The sequence below is a fragment of the Heptranchias perlo genome, unplaced genomic scaffold (assembly GCF_035084215.1).
Source record: "Heptranchias perlo isolate sHepPer1 unplaced genomic scaffold, sHepPer1.hap1 HAP1_SCAFFOLD_44, whole genome shotgun sequence".
NCBI lineage: Eukaryota > Metazoa > Chordata > Chondrichthyes > Hexanchiformes > Hexanchidae > Heptranchias > Heptranchias perlo.
Genome location: NW_027139453.1, coordinates 9,709,584 through 9,715,230, shown reverse-complemented (window position 1 = coordinate 9,715,230; position 5,647 = coordinate 9,709,584). Strand labels below are relative to the sequence as shown.

Here is a 5,647-nt window from a genome sequence, read left to right as displayed (position 1 = left end):
CAGAGATGGATTTAGGGGAAAGTTAGATGAGTACAAGAAGGAGAAAGGAATATAAAGATATGATAATGGAATGAAGTGAATTAAGATGGGAGGAGGCTCCTGTGGAGCATAAACACCCTCATTTACCTGTTGGACCGAATGGCCTGTTCCTGCCCTGTACATTCTCTGTAATTCTATGTTATTCCCTCCTTCTGCTTGGGTTCGTTTTTTGAGGGCATGGGGATATTGAAAATGAAGATTCAATATCTGTAGGTGAACTTCAGTGGGAGATCATCTCTCGCCACGAGATGGACAAATGCCGGACAGACTGAAGACTCTGAGTTGGAAATGGCGGGGTGCAAAATACATTCAGAATATGTCGGGAAAGGAAACGCCCAGTGTGTAGAATGACCACAGCACGACTCGAAACTGCAATCTTCTGATAACATCACGACGTGAACTGACATCAGACGCCTTAGCCATGAGGTCACGCGGCTAATGACTTGTTAGTAATATTTATTGGAGAGAATTCTGAGCAGTTTCAGGGCCAGTGGTCTCCAGGGTGAAAGGATGAAAGAAAAATAACAGGTTTCGAATAACTGAAAAGATGCGCTACGAGCAGAGGTAGAATCTGCCCGGGGAAAGCCCAATGGACTTTAAGTCAAACGACCTGAACTTACGGGTCATCGCAGCTGAAATCACAACACTTTAAAACAGATACAGAATGATCCGGGACTGACAGCACACCCCTTTTAAACAGACACAGAATGATCCGGGACGGACTGTACACCCCTTTTAAACAGACACAGAATGATCCGGGACGGACTGTACACCCCTTTTAAACAGACACAGAATGATCCGGTACTGACAGCATATCCCTTTTAAAAAGACACACAATGATCCGGGACTGACAGCACATACCTTTTAAACAGACACACAATGATCCGGGACTGACAGCACACCCCTTTTAAACAGACAAAGAATGATCCGGGACGGACAGTACACCCCTTTTAAACAGAGACACAATGATCCGGGACTGACAGCACACCACTTTTAATCAGATATAGAATGATCCGGGACTGACAGCACACCCCTTTTAAACAGACATCGAATGATCCGGGACTGACAGCACACCACTTTTAAACAGACACAGAATGATCCGGGACTGACAGTACACCCCTTTTAAACCGACATCGAATAATCCGGGACTGACAGCACACCCCTTTTGAACAGAGACAGAATGATCCGGGACTGACAGCACACCCCTTTTAAACAGACATCGAATGATCCGGGACTGACAGCACACCTCTTTTAAACAGGGACAGAATGATCCGGGACTGACAGTACACCCCTTTTAAACAGGGACAGAATGATCCGGGACTGACAGTACACTCCTTTTAAACAGGGACAGGATGATCCGGGACTGACAGTACACCCCTTTTAAACCGACATCGAATGATCCGGGACTGATAGCACACCTCTTTTAAACCGACATCGAATGATCCGGGACTGACAGCACACCCCTTTTAAATAGGGACAGAATGATCCGGCACTGACAGCACACCCCTTTTAAATAGGGACAGAATGATCCGGCACTGACAGCACACCCCTTTTAAGCAGATACACAGACAGAACTCTATCTCTCTCTCTTTCACTGACCAGCTCTCTTTCACTCTATGTCCCTGTCTCTCTTTCTGTCTTTCCCTCACGTTCTCTTTCTGTCTCACCGTCTACTGGTCTTTCTCAATCTGCCTCAGCTTTTTCTCTCTCTGTCTCTGCTTGTTGATTTTTGTATTTCTCTCTCTCCATCTCTGTCTTTCCATCTCTCACTCTCCCTTCCTCTCTCTCTCTCTCTGCTCCCTCTCCCTTCCTATTTCCACCTCTCTCTGTCTCCCTCTCTGACTGTTAATTTCTATCTCTCAGTCTGTCTGTCTTTGTCTTTGTTTCTCTCTCATCCTGTTTCTCTTCCTTTGTCCGCTCTGTCTGTAGGAATAAACGGGTCTTTTTCCGAGTGGCAGGCAGTGAATAGTGGGGTACCGCAGGAATCAATGCTTGGGCCCCAACTATTCACAATAAATAGCAATGATTTGGATGAAGAAACTAAATGTATATTTCCAAGTTTGCAGACGACAGAAAGCTGGGTGGAATGTGAGCTGTGAGGAGGATGCAAATCGGCTCCCATGTGATTTAGACAAGTTGGCTGAGTGGGCAATAACATGGCAGATGCAGTATAACGTGGATTAATGTGAGGTTACCCACATTGGTTGTAAAAACAGAAAAGCAGATTATTACCTGAATGGTGATAGATTAGTAAAAGGGGTGGTGCAATGAGACCTGGGTATCCTTGTACACGATTCGCTGAAAGCCAGCATTCAGGTGCAGCGAGCAGTTAGGAAGTCAAATAGTATGTCGGCCTTCATTGCAAGAGGATTTGAATACAGGACCAGTGATGTCATACTGCAGTTATACAGGGACTTGGTGAGACCACATCTGGAGTATTGTGTGCAGTTTTGGTCTCCTTACCTGAGGAAGGATGTCCTTACCATGGAGGAAGTGCAACGAAGGTTTACCAGACTGATTCCTGGAATGGCAGGATTGACGCGTGAGAGATAGGGTGGAATAAGCCTATATTCACTCGAGTTTAGAAGAATGAGAGGTGATCTCATCGAAACATATAAAATTCTAACATTACCAGACAGACTAGATGCAGGGAGAATGATCCCGATGGCTGGGGAGTCCTGAACCAGGGGTCACAGTCTCAGGATATGGAGTATGCCATTTCGAACCGAGATGAGGAGAAATTTCTTCACTCAGTCGATGGTGAACCTGTGGAATTCTCTACCACAGGAGGTAGTGGAGGCCAATTCATTAAATATATGCTAAATGGATCAAGGGATATGTGGAAAAAGCTGGAACATGGCACTGAATTAATTGATCAGCCATGATCATTTTGAATGGCGGCGCAAGCCCGAAGGGCCGAATGGCCTACCCTTGATCCTATTTTCTATGTTTCTATGTTACTCGCTCATTATGTCTCTTTGTCTCAATTTTTCTTTCCCACACACTCTTCCTCCGTCTCTCTATACCGTTCCCTATGTGGTTCTCTCTGTCTCTCTCTCTCTCTCGGTCTCTCCTCTTGTCTTTCTCTCTCACACTGACTCCCCCTCTTCCCACTCTCTACTCTGTCTCTCGCCCCATTTCTCGTTATCTCTCGCTATCTATTTCACTCTCTCTCTATCTCTCGCTCGCTGTCTCTCTATCTGCCTTTCTCTCACTCTCTCTCTCTTTGTTTTTGTTCATCATTGCAGATTTGTTTCCTCTCTCTCTGTCCCTTTCTGCCTCTCTCTGTCTCTCTCTATCTCTCTGCCTCACCCTTTCTCAATATCTTTGTACAACTCCTTATCTCTCTCTCTGTCTCTCACCCCGTCTCTCTCTATGTCCTCTAACTCTGTCTGTCTCTATGTCTCTGTCCCTCTTTAAGACTCTCTCTCTCTCTCTCTCTCTCTCTCTCTCCATCTCTGTCTCCCCATCTCTCTCACTCTCATTCTCACCATCTGTCTCTGTCACTCTCTGCGTGTGTGCCCTTCTCTCTCTCTCTCTGTCTTTCCTCTCTCGTTCTCTCCCTCTACGCCCTCTCTCTCACTGTCTGTCTATCTGTCACTCTATCTGTATCTCTCCCTCTCCCTCTCTGTTTCTGTCTCCCAATCTATCTCTATCTCTGCCTCTATCTCTGTCTCTCTGACACCGTGTGTGCGTGTGTGTTTGTCTTTCCCTTTCTGTGTCTTCCTCACTCTCAATCTGCCTCTCTCACCCCCTCTCTGTCTCTCATTATCTCTCTCTCTCTTTCTCTCTCTGTCTCTATCCCACTTTCTGTCTCTCTGTCGGGTTTTCTCTTTCCGTCTCTCTCTTTCTCTCTCTCTCTGTCTCTCTCTCCGTCTCTCTCTCTCTTTCGCTCTGTCTCTGTCTCTCTCCCTCCATCTGTCTTTCTCTCTCCCCCTCTCTCGCCCTCTCTCACTCGATCACTCCTGGTCAGCAATGCCCCCTGGTGGAAGGTGCGGTAGGTGCTAACACCGAGTCTCCTTTCTGACACACAAGATAAGGACCTTGGGGTGAATGGCCAAGAAGGCGTCCTATCTTTGTGGAGGCCGTCCCTCAGCGACAGTCAGTACCTGCAGCGGGTGGGTGGAGGGAGACAGGAAAGTTCAATATTAAGTGAATCACTGATGTTACCAAAGTTATTATTAAATGTGGACGGTCAAACTTGGATGCATTTCACCGAACAGTGAGATCTGGGGGTGTATGTGCACAGATCGTTGAAGATGGCAGGGCAGGTTGAGAAATCGGTTAAGAAAGCAAACAGGATCCTGCGCTTTATAAATAGAAGCATAGAGTTCAAAAGCAAGGAGGATACGATGAATCTTTATAAAACACTGGTTCGGCCACAACTGGAGGATTGTCTTCAGTTCTGGGCATCGCACTTTAGGAAAGATGTGACGGCCTTAGAGAGGGTACAGAAGAGATTTGCTAGAGTGATTACAGGGAAGAGGCATTCGGATGCGTGCATAGACTGGAGAAACTGGGGTTGTTCTCCTTAGAGCAGAGAATGTTGAGAGGAGATTTGATAGAGGTGTTCAAAATCATGAAGAGTCTGAACAGAGTAGATAGAGGTTAACTTCCGACTGGCGCGGCCATGAACCAGGGGACATAGATTGAAGGTGATTGTCAAAAAAAATAAAGACGACATGAGAAAAACTTATTTACACAGTGAGTGGACTCGACCGGCCGACTAGTTTCCTTCCGCGCTGTAACCATTCTATGAATCTATGATTCCAACAGTCCTCTGGGGTGAGCGGGAATGTTTTAGGCAAGGGTGCCATCTTCTGGTAGCAGGGAGTTTTACACCTCACCGTTCGTTGAATCTTTCAGCACAGGTGAAGGCCATTCAGCTCATCATGGCGATGTCGGCTCTCCAATTGGCCCCACTCCCCTGCTCATTCACAATCGCCCTGCAAGTTTTTGCCCTTCAAGTATTTATCCAATTCCCTTTTTGAAAGTCACAATTGAATCTGCTTCCTCCACCCTTTCGTGCAGTGCATTCCAGATCAGAACAGCTCGCTGCGGAAACGGAATTTCTCCTCACCTCCCCTCTCTGGTTCTTTCGCCAATTATCTTTAATCTGTTTCCTCTGGTTACCGACCTTCCTGCCAGTGGAAACAATTTCTTCTTCACAACTCTATCAAAACCCCTCGTAAAAATCAACTCCAGCCCACACAACAGTTTCGTGCTTGTGAAGGACTAAATGTCAGAAGTGGGATTCGAACCCACGCCTCGAGGAGAGACTGCGACCTGAACGCAGCGCCTTGGACCGCTCGGCCATTCTGACTCCGAAAGATCTGTGTTGCTGATACTGGTTTTCGCGCAGTGGGCCAATGACATTTTCACTCTGTTTCTCGGTTAATCTTGGTGGGAGACCGAGTGACCAGGGTGCAAGCTTCCTGGATTTTCCTGTGACTGATCTCGGTGTATGGGGAGGTTTGGTCGCGCCGTGATATATTTTTTTCCTGGGGAGGGGCAGTAACGCGCGGACTGAGACTGGATTCGGTGCTTTCCTTCGGCAGCGGGTGATTGCATAAGCGAGGCCGGACAGGCGGTCTGAATATTGCACCGA

The 5,647-nt window shown here is 47.0% G+C and overlaps 1 non-coding gene across 1 annotated transcript; it reads right to left on the bottom strand.

Moving 5' to 3' along the window:
• Window positions 1-5,279: 5,279 nt before the first annotated feature.
• Window positions 5,280-5,362, bottom strand: trnal-cag (transfer RNA leucine (anticodon CAG)). The gene has a single exon. It is a non-coding gene; the product is annotated as a tRNA-Leu (tRNA).
• Window positions 5,363-5,647: the final 285 nt, after the last annotated feature.